We start from the raw sequence: 14,793 nt of genomic DNA, 5'->3' as shown, positions 1-14,793 counted from the left end.
AACATGATGTCAGACTGACGTTAGGGCTGGGCAATAATTCGAAATCGATCATTTTTACGATATTATTATCAGATAAAACGATAATAACCGTTTGATAAGTGTTCGATAATATTTGCGCACTATGCGTAACGCTGCACAGGCATTTTGCAGGCTGCCCTTCCTTACAGTCATACAGTAGTTAGCTGCACTTGGAGGAGTGTGAAAAAAATAAGGTAAAAAAGGTCACAGTCACAGTCTGGAGCTACTTGGTTTTTTGCAATCTGACACATAACAGAGCAACGTGCACTGCAAACTGCGCAGAAGACTCATGTCATCATAGGCAGGCAACACCACACACCTGTTTCATCATTTTAAACAATACCATTCTTTATGAAGATGTTAAAAAAATTACAGACCCAAACAAGTGTGGGTTAAAATAGCGCAACTACACAGCAGAGTTTCATGTCATTATTTTGGAAAGCTGTGCTTATGAAAAAAAAAAACTCAAAAAGGCAGACGAAAGATATGACAGACAACAAAATCTCAATTAACACTTGATGCTTGCTGTAAACTACAGGCTGCATTTTAAGGGCATTTGTTACGACATTGATTTTTGTTGTCAAGCTTATGTTTCCTTTTTAATACTACAATATTTGTTTTGAAAAATCTGCAATACCACTATATCACTATATTAAATACACATGGCCTACATTGTTGTTAAGAGTATTTGCTGGAGTACCCACCAGACTCACTAGAGGGCACTCTGGCAATATGAACACACAGCCATTCACTTGGACTACACCTCCCGTTGTGCCTTGCATCTCACAGCTGAAACTGTTTACTAATCTGGACTCTCACACACGCACGCAGGTGAAGGTCATCATCGCAAATTACACACAATATTTAAGCACCACATTTACTCACTTTCATTATTGGATATTGTTTGGTGTGTTGTTTATTTCTGTCATAGACATTGGGTTTCTTGTTTTTGTGTTTTTGATTATTGGACTGTCTCTTGGTTTATAATTGTTTGCTGCCGGCTCTGACCTTTGACTGACTACTGGATTACCCCTTATGAAACTGTTTTGCACCTGTTTTGATCACTGTCTGCTGAACATTCTCTAAAAAGCTGCACTTAGAACTCCACCTCTATTACAAAGTCTCTTCATAACAATTGTATGAATTCAAATAAATAAAGTCAAAGGGCTAAAAAATGTAGATGATAAATGTGTTCTGAACTGTGTGTTTGATCAACTATAATTCAGATTCAGAAGATGTGACTATTGCGAATGTGCGATATTGATGCTGAAACAATATACTGTACAGCCCTAGTTGTTACCTGTAATGATAATTGGATTTATCAAATATTAAAATCAATATTTTGGTAATAATATTAGTAATGATATTTTAGCCTCACGCGGGGGCACCAATTAATGTGGAAATAACAGACGAATAACTCCTTTTAAACAGAGCACCAGACAGCTTTCCACTGTCAAAATAATTAACAATAAAATATTGTTAATTAAAATATACAACTACAAGGAGTTTATTATCTGGCCAAATCTGAAGGATAATGAGATTGTATGACTTGTAGAGCCTTTTTCTGTATTATCAACACAAGAAAGACACAATTGTAATAAATGTGTATTTATTAAAAAAAATAGTAATTAAGGGTAACTACAATTACTAAATGTACAATAAATTAAGTGCATAGGTGAGTGATGAAGGTGATTAAGTTAAGGTAAGGTAAACCTTATTCTACAAAAACAAAGAACTGAGGAAGGCTTTGTTAATAATGAATATAGGATATAAAATCTAATTAATTAGAATATTTTATACTGAAACACACTATGCCAAGGTCTAAGTTAGAGGGTTGGAAAGTGGAATATATATGTTTCTGCCTTTGATGCAGTGGTTGGAAGAAGTTGGACCTTCTTGCAGATCTTGAAGCATGGAACGAGCAAACTTGGCTCTCTTGAGCTTTGAGAGGAAGAAATCTGTAAATTCTGAAACATGCAGAATTGGAGATTTCTGAAGGTGGTGGTTCTGATGTCTGGGACACGCCTACGTCTTCATCCTTGAACATAGAAATCTTGATTGTTTCATACAGTGGAGTATTTAAAGCAGTGAATATTAAATATATACATGATCATTTGAATATACAGGTATATGAAGTGAAATATTCAATTTGTGTCTATTTTGTGAAATTTAAGTTTTCTGATCCATGTCTTTCTCTCAGTGGCGTAGCACAAAATGCGGAGGCCCCCCTGCAGGGATCACCGACGGGGCCCCCAGTTGAAGGCGGGGGGTGGGGTGGGAGATATACACATATACACATAGATATACACATATACACATACATCTGTGATCGGGAGTTTTCCTGGATGTTAGTATGCATTTTTTATTTAATTATGAAAATTTTTATTTGACATCACTTTTCTACATTGATGGATCACTTATCGCACGGGCATTCCTGACAAAAAGCTTGTGTTTGTGTGTATGGAAATGTACTATTCGCTCTCCCTGTTAAATTTGATCTAATCATGTCCTGAAACACAGCTCCTCTCCTGCTTTTACTTCTCATACTGACGGAGGGAGCGATTCGTTTGTGAATGAATCTCCGTTATGAACGACTCTTTCGCTAGCCAACAATAATAATTCTGGCAGCGCAGCATCTCTTTGTCATATTTCTTTTGCATTGTTTGCTGATTTATTCAACAAAACTAGCATAAACCGAGTGTTTAGTGCGAGTTAGTGCTACTTTGCCTTATGGTGAATGCAGTAAGTGACTATAGTTATTATTATCAATAACGTGACCTGTTTAGCACAAATTTCAAAACATACAAAAACGTAAAAAACTTAATCCTATGAAATGTTCTGCCTTTGTGCTTTGTTTTCTTTGTTTGCTCGTTACTACACCCGTAGACAGCGCTTAAGTCCAGCATCTTCACGTAATAAAGCCTGATTTATACTTCTGCGTCAGGTGACCGGCGTAACCCACGGCGCAGGCAACGCGCGTGGCTGTGCATTTATACTTCTGCGCGCTGTCTCTGCCGGTCTGCATTAACACTTCCGAAACGCTAGTTGGCAGTGAGGTGTAAATGTTCCTCTGTGTCAAGTTTCTTCGCTACTTTTTTGCATTTCCTGAACACTTCCGGGATGTACAAGTGGCTCAAACTCGCTCATTTTGAGGCAGGAACCGGCGGACGTGCAACAACTTTAACTATGAGGTAAACACAAAACAAAACTTTCCATCCGGAGCTCCTTCACGGGACTCCACACTTGTAAACAATCGCTCGCGCGGCGTCGCGCCATTCGCGCGCCTCTCGGTCCCGCCCAGACTCGTCAGCGCTACCAAGCCGACCAATCACAGAGCTTATGCTACGCGTCGTTGCGATGTGTAGTTACATTTTTTGAGAGGTGCACGTCAGTGACGGCGATGGCCACGGCGAAGGGCTATGCGTCAGCGCCGTAGCATACGCCGGTGTTTGACGCAGAAGTATAAATCAGGCTTAACACAGTCTTGACTAGTGCGGTTGAATGACATTTGTCCTGGGAGCACTGTACCAATGTGGCGGTGCTATAGACGCATGCTCAGGGTCCCTATGCGATATCTAGTGTATATATCTATGTCACAAATTGAGGAGCGGGGAAAGGAGGCTGGGTGGCGTGACAACGCGGGGAATCCTTCACAAACTGAGGAGCGATCACAAACCGAAAGTGGCGAGAGCGTCAAGGTAGCCAGAAGTCATTCATTTTTTTTAACGAGAACCGGCGGCAAGAAACGAAGGCGCGTCTTCATTGGCTATGACGCGGTTCGGCGGCAAGCAATCAGAATGAAGTAGTCCACCGCTTAAGCGGAGTTCAGAGAACACAGACCTGTAAACTTTGGTTCCGACCACAGTTGTTCCCAAGAGTTTGATTATTGCGGTTCCTGGATTTTCAATTATTAAAAATCGCGACGACGTGGGGCCCCCTAATCACGTGGCCCCCCCCCCGCGGTGCGTGCCCTGCGGGCCCGTCCGCTACGCCACTGCTTTCTCTGTGTCTCTGTGTCGATGTAGAATGTTGAATGAATCAAGAAGCTGTTTTGCAAGTACTAGCCTTTAACACCTTTGTCTTTCAAGTAAACAAAAGACAGATGGTCACTGTCTCAATTGCCGCTTTCTGATGAGCTTAAGAAAAGAGTCAGAGTTTAGTGTAAACTGCAGCATTTGTTTATATTGGAAATTAATTTCCACATGTTAATTTTCACAAGTTCCTGGCTTTACCACTAATCACTATACAAAATCAACTGATTGCTAAATTTATGTTTAAATTTTCAGATTTATGAACATCTAGTGGATATAGAAGCGGGATGGACAAATTATTTAGACAGATGATGGAACAGCTAGCTACAGCTAAAGCACATCAATTAATAATAACAGCTTTTTCCCCCTGTCATTTAGTATGTGTAGATTGCAGACGTTTGCTATTAGTGTGCCTCAAATGCTCATTCAATTAACTTGGGGCATAATTTATAACTTCTAAAGTAATTTCAAGCCAGAATCTAAAAGAGACTCTTCAAATGTTAATGTCTTGTGCAAGAGAGCCAATTGTGACGAGACTACTAATATCTGGCAAGTGTGTATGAGCAATAGCAAAGGCTCATGTCTTGTATACAGATGTAGTGTATGGGATAATGCTATTGTCTACCAAACAATAGTGTTTTTTAAAATGTATTTTACCTCAGGTTATTGTCTATTCCAGACATTGATTTTACTCTGGCCTAAAGTTCAGGGTTAAAAGACAAGTGGAGTAAGCAATAACTTTTTTAACTGTCAGGAATGGAGTGTACAGGATTGTGGGGTAGCAAAGGCAGCAAATGATACATCCTTGCTGCCTTATTAAACACATATAAAATATCTGAGAGGAGATGAGGAAATCAACTGCTTAGTGCCTGCATACATTAACTTATACCAATCGAAATGACAGAAAATACTTATAAAGTTTTGGGTTGTCACGATGCCATTAATTCATGTCACGGTACCTGCTGAAGTATCGTGATACTAAGTAGTATTGCAGTACTGCAATTCATAACTTAAATCCATGAAATAAAAAAAAATGTCAGAAAAATAATATTTTATTTGTTTTAATAGGCCTACTTGAATTAAATTAATAATTCCCTTATTATTGAAAAAAGTATTTGCATGTCTCTTCACCTAAAAAGTATTGAGACCAGCAAAAAATACATTAAAATAAATGATACCAAACGAAATTCATTACAAAAATTGCTTTTTTCCAACAAACTTTGGAAAATTGTTTCAATGTTTCCTGTTGCTATTTTAGGTGTTTCTTCTATTTTTTTCCCTTTCTTTTTTTCAGTCTTATTAGATAAGAATCCAAAGTAATTTAAAATGTCTCTTCTTTTTAAGAGATTGTCGCGGTTGTTGTAGCTATTAAATCACATTGACAGGAGCAGAAATGAACGGATTCGAATTGAAGCATCAGAAAATATGCAGCTATCATAAATGGTGCAAATTCTACACAGTTTTACAACTTTAGAAGGCTCCATAGACTATTAAAATACAATAGTCTATTGTTGCCAAAACATGTGAGCATTTTAGTGACTTTCCACTTGCAAAATTATGTCTGGTAGATAAACCGTTAATGATGATACTACCGTTTACAAACTTGTCACCGACTCGGTCCCAGTCATTCCCCTCGCTGGCCAGCAGAGGCCACCATCTCCGGACTTCTAACATTACGTCATCCTTTCACTCTGATTCCAGCACACCTGATCTCCATTCCGTTAATGACCCATGTACCCTTTATAAGCAGCTCACACACACTCACCTGTGTGAAGTCTTGTTTAGCCCCGGCCAGCATTACTGAGCGGTCTATCCTGCCTGATCTCCCGTTTACCACTTCAGCCCGTTTCCTGACTCTGCTCTGCCTTCTGCCTGCCCACGACCAAAGCCTGTTACACGGACTCTGATACTCGCTGCCTGCCCTCGACCAAAGCCTGTTACACGGGCTCCGATACTCGCTGCCTGCCCTCGACCAAAGCCTGTTTCACAGACTCTGATTCATGCTGCCTGCCTCTGACCCATGCCTGGTAATCACTCTGTGTCTGTCAATCTCCAGCCCATATTCATTGATGTGTATGTTGTGTGTACGCACAGACGTGCGTGCTGTATGTTGAGTAAAGTGTGACTTAATAAATACTGCAAATGGATCCCTCCGTGTCAGTCTCCCCGTTACAAAACTACAGTGGTAGAGCTAGTATTTTGGAGCCATACTATTGCGATACTAGTACCGGTAAACCATGCAACCCTACTTATGATCTAATTTTTCACCCTGAGAACATTTTTAAATAATATTATTTAAATTTTTATAATATTTATGTTTTTATTTTAACATATTGTTTAATTATTAGTGTATGAATATGTACGCACAACAGCATTCTATTAATGTTTTTAGATGTCGTGGAAAATGAGTCAGGGAATGTCATGAAAATGAAAAATAACATGATATTTTGTTTAAAATGGGAAACATTGTGATGTTTGAACCTCTGTGTAAACAGATCATATGCTGTGTTTGTCCAGTCAACTGACAAAAACACAAAGATTGTTCACTTAAGTTTAAGTGTGTACATACACTAACGGTCTCCGACATCATTTGGTGAATATTGAGCTGTTTTGACAGGAGGAGTGATGTTTTATGATGCGTCCAAGCATTTATATCTCAAAATTCATTTATTTAAAATGCCACAAACAAACAACAGAGTCTGGATGCAGACATGATGCAGTTTCAGACCGATGCACATGTCCGGCTGAGATTGCATTACTCTGAATGCGCATGTGCGGCTGAGATTGCACCGGTCTGTGACTTTATCGTGTCTGCAGTCAGACCCTTTTCCAAACAAAACATGATCAAATAACTGGTTCACTGCTACTCCTGCCAGCTGATCGATCACCCATCACATGTATGCCCTCATGTAAGCAGGTGAACTGACGTGAAATGTACAGTAGGTGGAGCTAATCCATGTCACCAAACCACTCAATCCGTGACACAGAATAATTCAGCATAATATTATTAATCTTACTTAATAATCATACAAAAAAAAAAAGTATAAAATTATATATGTAAATATCACAAATGGCTCCAACACAGTGTGAAACGCAGAATTAATTGTTAAACCCAGGCAGGTTATGTAAATTTAAACTAAGGGTTGCATTTACCATGTTTATCATGAACTAGTGTTCACTTTTTCAAGGGTGAAAAGTGGTTTTTGCACCCTGCTTTTTTTAAAATCAGAAGTAAGTTTACTTTATCATCGGGTCAGTCCAAAAGGTGGCCATGATTTATGTCCACTCTGGATGTCTGCCGTTTAGCCGCTGGACACAAAGTGCAGCTCCTCGTCCACTGGCAGACCCATGTGCTCCATTAATCTAAAGCCCACTGCCTGATAACAGATAGTGCTTTGGACGGACTTTTCTCACTGGACTATAAACACCAATTGCAATGTGTATCAGCTGAAAAAAAAGGTTTTGTGATGCTGCAACCAGCAAGATAATTTATCAGTGTAAAGCCTCAAAATACATTTTGGAGGTTGAGTTTCATGTTCTTTGTCTTTAGCTTTTACTTTGAGACCAACATATATTAATTATGTTTCTGTTATGTTTTATTTGTATGCTGTGATGTGACTTTTAGGCAATTATTTGAGGTGTATAATTTAAACGCATACACAAAACTGTTTGCAGAGGCTGTAAATTAAAAAAAAAATCATTTCATAAGTTATGTTTAGTTTTTTGCATAGACCAATCATTTCACTTTCATAAGAGCTCAGTGTATTGTTAGTAGCCATGGGTATTACATTTGTTTTGCCTGTGTATTTTATTGTTTTTTTACTCTTAAAGTGGCGGTAGCTGTTAAAGTTTTAACTCGATTACGATTAATGAACGATTATTTTATTTATATGTGTGTGTGTGTGTGTGTGTGTATGTATGTATATATATACATGTATATAGCCGCAGCCCATCTCTGGGAAACATCCACACACACACACTCATACACTACGGACAATTTAGCCTACCCAATTCACCTGTACCGCATGTCTTTGGACTGTGAGGGAAACCGAAGCACCCGGAGGAAACCCACACGAAGGCAGGGAGAACATGCAAACTCCTCACAGAAACGCCAACTGAGCCGAGGTTCGAACCAGTGACCCAGCGACCTTCTTGCTGTGAGGCGACAGCACTACCTTCATAGTTTATTGACAAGTTTTGTACAGTAAATACAAGAGAGAGATTTTTGAATAAAGGGTTATTATTTTAATTATTTAAAAATAATTACAGTTAACACACACTATCTACTATCTATGATTATTTATTGAACTTTAATGTAACTGAAATTACACACATTTCCTAAAACCAACAGTCAATTTTTCTTATAAAAAAGTCAAAATTGCACTTTTGGAAACAAAATAAAATATTTTTAGTGCTTTTCATATTAAAACATACTTCTGCGTGCTGTTTGTGTTGCAATAACACTTCTGAAACGCTGTTCCTCTGTGTCGAGTTTGTTCTCTGGTGTTTTGTCGTCTCTGAACGCTACCTTAATGTGCAAGAAGCTTAAACTTGCTCATTCAGGGGCGGGAACAGGCAGACGTGCAGCAACTTTAATCATAAGGTAAACACAAAACGGCTCTTCCAAGGGACTCCACACTTGTAAACACTCGCTCCAACCAGCGCTCTGCTGTGCTGTGGCTGTCTGCCCCTCGTATTAACGATACCAAACCAACCAAACACAGAGCCACACGTCCTCGTAACGTGTTGTTACATTTTTGAAAGGTGCGTGCATGTGACCGCACAAAGACTTCACTGGACCATACACGTGCTCTCGATATAAATCAGTATAAATCAGCCTTAACAGAGCGGGGTCAGGTGACTCCATACACAGTTGGAAAAATAATCTATAAAATCGACCTGGGAAAGTTATCGATTATAGGTTCTGAATGTCGATTATTTTTCGATTAATTACCCAGCTTTACTTAATAAAAACAGTCACATACATCGTTGAAGAATGAGCGACCTCATCTTTTATGGTGAACTGTCCCTTTAAGATACTAGAACTAGCTCATATTTGGAATTCTGTGCATATGTCTTTCATTGCTGAAGTGTAAATGCATTACATTAATAGTCCTCTGCTTAATTGTGTATTGATGATATATTAATTAATTGTGGACTTAAAACTAAAAGTGTTTCGAATGAAAGACCATGGTTTTGATATAATTAATAATCTAATACTCAAATAAACATGGAATAAAATGCTTGCTCATGTACTAGTGGTTATACATACATAACAACTCCGTTAATTGTTTAAAAAACAACAACCTTGTGTCGCTTGATGCATTTCCAAAACAACGCCTGGATAATTCATCTTTTTTTTGTTCTCATGGAAGCAAAATATGAGCGTTGTGTTCAATGTTTACTTAATATTAAATATATTAAATAATGTAAATTTGGAGTTTGCCTTTAATAACATGTAAATCAGTCTGAGCACAGTTTTTGCCAGCAGACACTAATTATGACTTTCTATTTACAGCCCTCATGACTCTGTGACCATAACTGGAAGAAAAAATGCTTAGAATTTACAATACACTGGTTTATAGCTGATAAAAACAACACTATCATTGTATCTCAATTAGGAGATAGCAGGATGTTAATGAAACAGTTTTAAATAAAACCAAGTAAAACAAATACATATTATATTAAACATTAAGCAAAAGACACTTATTTTTGATCATCTCAGCCTCAGCTTCATTTTTCATCAGATAGTTAAGTATAATTATCTTTTTATGTGTTTAATTTACTAAATGTAATAAACACGTGCATCAAATATAAATTTTATATTTTGGGCTGAACTGCAGAAGGTATACCGCTTATCGTGTTCGCCTACAGTGAAATCTGTGTGTGTTTTGTTAAGGGTGAAGGTGGTTTCCAATTGCCTCGGGCCGGTCCTGTGCCTAAGCTGCTCCGTCTTTAATGTTTGGCAGCTGTAGATGGTCAGCTGGAGTTCAGAAGACGGATTGTCTTTTAAAGATTTATTCAGCAGATTGGCCAGAGGTGGACAGGATATTGTTTTAAGTCTTGGCTCATCTCAAAGTTTCTGAATTCCTTAACACTTTCAATTCATGCTTCATAAATTCATAAGGACACTTTATGCAACCTCATCAATACATTTATATTATATTTAATACTTTTGAAGATTATTATGTAATTGTAAGTATGCCTACAATTTCTTACAGAATTATTAGAAGTATTATGTTGACCTTGAACATTTTCAGAGTGAAAATATTAAAAATATAACTGAAAGCAATGTCAATTGCTAGCCTATATTTCCATACCTATTTTTATGCGCATTTAGAACTATCGCATAACAAAAGCTTAATGCTTAAATTTAATGCACATACATTTTGAAAATGTGCATTAAAAAATGTATGTGGAAAAAACATTTTATTCGATAAGACAAAATCCACATAAACTATGATGGAAACACATTTATCAAATAAGTTCTAATATAAACATCAAAAAAGTAAGAAGGTCTTTAACCTTTTAAGGCCTAAGGTTTTACCATCATGCTTTTTTTTTTAAACGCTAAAGTAAAAACTCAACATTTTGCTATCTATAATCCAAAATAATAACTCTTGTATAGCAGTCATACAACATTCTGTCACTCAATGACACATGATTACCCTGTCAGAAAAGTCTAGTGGCTGGAAATGAGCTTTTTACAGTGTCTGATAATCTTAATTTTGTTTTTGTGTGTTTTGTGTGTTGTTGTTGTGTATTTTTGTGTGTAGATGAATATGGCCACGGTGTTAATGCGCATTATAGTTACAAGCTTATTGAAACATTATATCGTTATGAAGACTTGATATTGTTGCTTTTGGTGATTTCCTGAAGATAAATACCAAAAAATAGCACAACTGTAATAACTACAGCAGTCACGATCATCGATCTCATGTGAAAAAAGAGATCGTGATGACATCTGATGACGTGTGCAGTGCTGTCTCATTTCTTAGGGGTAAATTTTTAAGCCTTTACCCTTCACACTCTGTTTCAATGGCCAAGGGGAAAGGGTAGGAGTAAAAAAAAATACGATTGGAATTGGGCCTTAGGGTACATATTTGCTGGTTTTCGGAAATATAGCACTGGGCACATATTTCCAACAAGCACGAGTTGAAAATATACTATGGAACTCAATGGCTGTTTTTGACAACATTCTTCAATATATATCTATCTTTAAGCTCAACAGAGGAAAGAAAGACAGACAGATTTGGAATAAGTGGAGGGTGGTGAAATGTTCATTTTTTGGTGAACTTCAAAAGTATGATTTTAATGACTGATATTCTGTTGTATTCGCAAACATAATGCCTCTAATAACTAATGTCAGTTCTGCAGTTCACATCTCAAATTACTGTCGCAATCTAAATATTCAGTCCATTTAGATGACAAATTAGATTTATGTTTCCTTTCCTCCATTTAGCTGCCACAGTACATTTGCCCCAAGCATTTGCAAACAAAGTGTAAATATGTTTTGCATGAACTTGTCACCAAGGTCCTTTGACAATAAATCTTCACTCACAGCAATCACATTGCCAATATGATATTTAGCCTATATAGTTAAAGTGTAAATAGCCCATGCATATTAAGTATCTGGATATGCATATGACATGCATATGTTTTGCCATAAGGAAATTTGCATTTCTCCTTTCGTGCCTATTTTTCACTGTCCATTAAACAAATTTAGGTTTTGAGTATCACCAGGGCACCATTACACATTAGTTATAAAAAAGCAGTGAACAGAAACACAAACCCATATTCAAAATCTCTCCTAAACTCTTCAGAAGGAAAGCAGCCTCCATTTTGTTTTTTTTTATAACTAACATTTAGAAAACGGACTACTTTAATCACGATGAGCCTTGAGTATAAGTGTGCAAGGACATGTTTTTGCTACCTTGCATAAATGAAGGTCATTTTTACAGGAAGACGTGCTGTAATCAAGGCCACAATCCTGCAGGATGGTTTCAGGAATCATGACTACGTAATATTCATGACATTAATATTACATCTTTATTGAACTTTAATCATTCGTGGTTGGTGTTTATATACGCAGCACACTTTAATTGGAAGTCAATCAAATAACCCCAGACAGCAGCTTGTGTCACGTTGAACTTAATAAATCTGTTATGCTCACTGCATCAGTTGCATTAGATGAGATAGTTTGATATGGTTTTTTTAACATATTTTTTATGCTAATGAGAGTAAGTGGGAGTGAAATGTCAGAAGTCATTATGTCAGATTCTCATTAACAATATATTAAACTGAGCTTACTTTGGGATTGTAAATCTGAGGTTAATTAAATTTGTGAATATCTATAACTAGAGATTACTGTATGTTAGTGGCATTAGCGATTCTGCCTGGAAAGTGAAAAGAAATATTTTTTTCTTTTGGCTTAAAAAGCTGATTTAATTGAGCATTTTTATTTTTAAATACAGCATGTATGTACTGTACTTTATCAAATGAATTGAGTATAGATAACTCAAAATTTACTGAAAGTTAATTCTACTTATTTAAAAAGAGTTTTGAGCTCAGTGTTGAACACTCAAAAAATATTTGTTTTTGCTCATTCAAACTACTTATTTAAAATGAGCTCACACAACACAATTCTTTAGATTTCTTTGGGACAACTTAATTTTTTATGTTCAATCCACATAAATTTGTTAAAAGTGTTAAGTTATCTTAATCGATTTGTGTTGGGTCAACATGAATGAATTGTGTGGAACCCTGCATTTTTTACAGTTAAGGTAATGAGTTAATTAAATGCCTCATTTCTTCCACTTAAACGGTGAAGGTTCACAGTATAGATTAGTTTTTTTGGTAACACTTTACAATAAGGTTCATTAGTTAATGCATTTACTAACATGAACTAATCATGAACAACGCATGTACAGCATTTATTAGTCATAATTGAACATTTACTAATGCATTATTAACACCCAAGTTCATGCTTATAAACATTAGTAAATGCACCATGAGTTAACATGAACTAACAATGAACTACTGTATTTTTATTAACTAACGTTAAATAGCATGAACAAATACAGTAGTAAATGTATTGTTCATTGTTTGTTCATGTTAGTAAACGCATTAATTAACATTAACTAATGAACCTTATTGTAAAGTGTGACCGTTTTTTTAAACTCAAATGGTTTGTAACAATTGGTTTCCTCAAATGGTTTGAGCTGCCTTAACTTACTGGATTTAACAGTACTCTCTTGGTTTGAGTTCTCCATTTATTGGGTTTTACTGTGCTCAAATTGCTTCATGTCCTCAAATGGATTAAGTTGAGATTACTCATTAGGATAAGTTTTTGAACTTAAATGGTTTGTTGCAATCGCTTTCCTCAAATATTTTGAGTTACCTTAACTTTTTGGGTTTTACAGTTTGTATATACCGTATGCTATTTAAAGAGAATGCTTCGCTTAAATTGAAAAAAAAAAAAAAGAGTAATTTTTATAGTAGCTCTTTTATTCTTCAACAATAATACAATTTTCTTTTTTATATGGAAAACATTTTATTATTATTATTATATATATATATATATATATATATATATATATTTTTTTTTTTACAGGAAACCTTATCACTGCTAAAGCAAAAATATATTTCATACATTTAGATTTTATTTATATTTTAAATTTTTTGTCTGCATGGCACTATTTAGAAAAATGACCTGTGTTGTGCAGTATTATAAGTGGAACTAATTATATTGAGGGGCCAAATACTGTTAGCTGACTACAAAATGTGTTAATATTGCCACCAAGTGGCAAAAGCTTGAAAAAGAAGATTCTTCATTAGATTTGATTCTGTTCTCATTCACTTCATTTATAATTACACTTTTCACTTTAAACTCCCAGCAAAAAAAAAGTACAAAAGATGTCCACTGGCCACTTTAGCCTTTAATGCTTTTAAGGCATATGGAGTAAATGAAGTAAAAATAATACCTCCTGAACCAGTGAAAGTTTTTGTGTGAAAGAGGAGTATTTTATTATGGCTGGTCAACCAAGTATTCTTGTAGCCAAATGATGTTTTTAAATGACTTGTAGTGAGTGTCATCCCACTTTTCAAGTGAAGGTACTGGGATTTATTTATTTGCTAAAAGCACTGGATACACCATATTTAAATGAGTCCTGTTAAGTCTCGGTTGTCCACCTCAAAATACAGGTCAGATCATTTATTATAGCATGCTGTGCTGTAAATGCCCCTTTTTTATCACTTTAAGGAGGTACACACACACCAGAAGCGCCGCTTAGCGTCATGCCGTGTAGCGCCACGCGGCGTCATGCATTTTAGAATTCTAAACATAGGTTTTTATCAGCGTACACACCGGCGCCGCAAGTTAGCGGCTGTCCGTGGCACCCAGCCATGACTCAGGACACTGTTTATATTTCTGCCGCGCCACAGAGCGCCATCTGAATACTTTTTATTTTAAATAGCATGTGAATGTGCGCGTCTGGTTTGCGATACATTCAACTGTCATGTGCGTGCAGTGTCGCGGCGCTGAGCAGCTCATCCGGTGTTTGACGCCCTTTAAATGCAAATGAGTTGCTGCAGCTTTTCTGGAAGAGGGGGGTGTCTTTACAAAATGTACCTCAGTTTCTCCACAACAACAAATAACTTATCTGTGGTTAAGCTTTGAAATATGATTTTCTGAGTACAAAGACATGAAGCACTCACACAGAATGCCTGTATGGCTGGATAGTGT

This window comes from Danio rerio, chromosome 20 (assembly GCF_052040795.2).
Source record: "Danio rerio strain M-AB ecotype USA chromosome 20, GRCz13ab, whole genome shotgun sequence".
NCBI classification, from domain to species: Eukaryota; Metazoa; Chordata; class Actinopteri; order Cypriniformes; family Danionidae; genus Danio; species Danio rerio.
Note: the sequence above shows the minus strand (reverse complement) of the source record.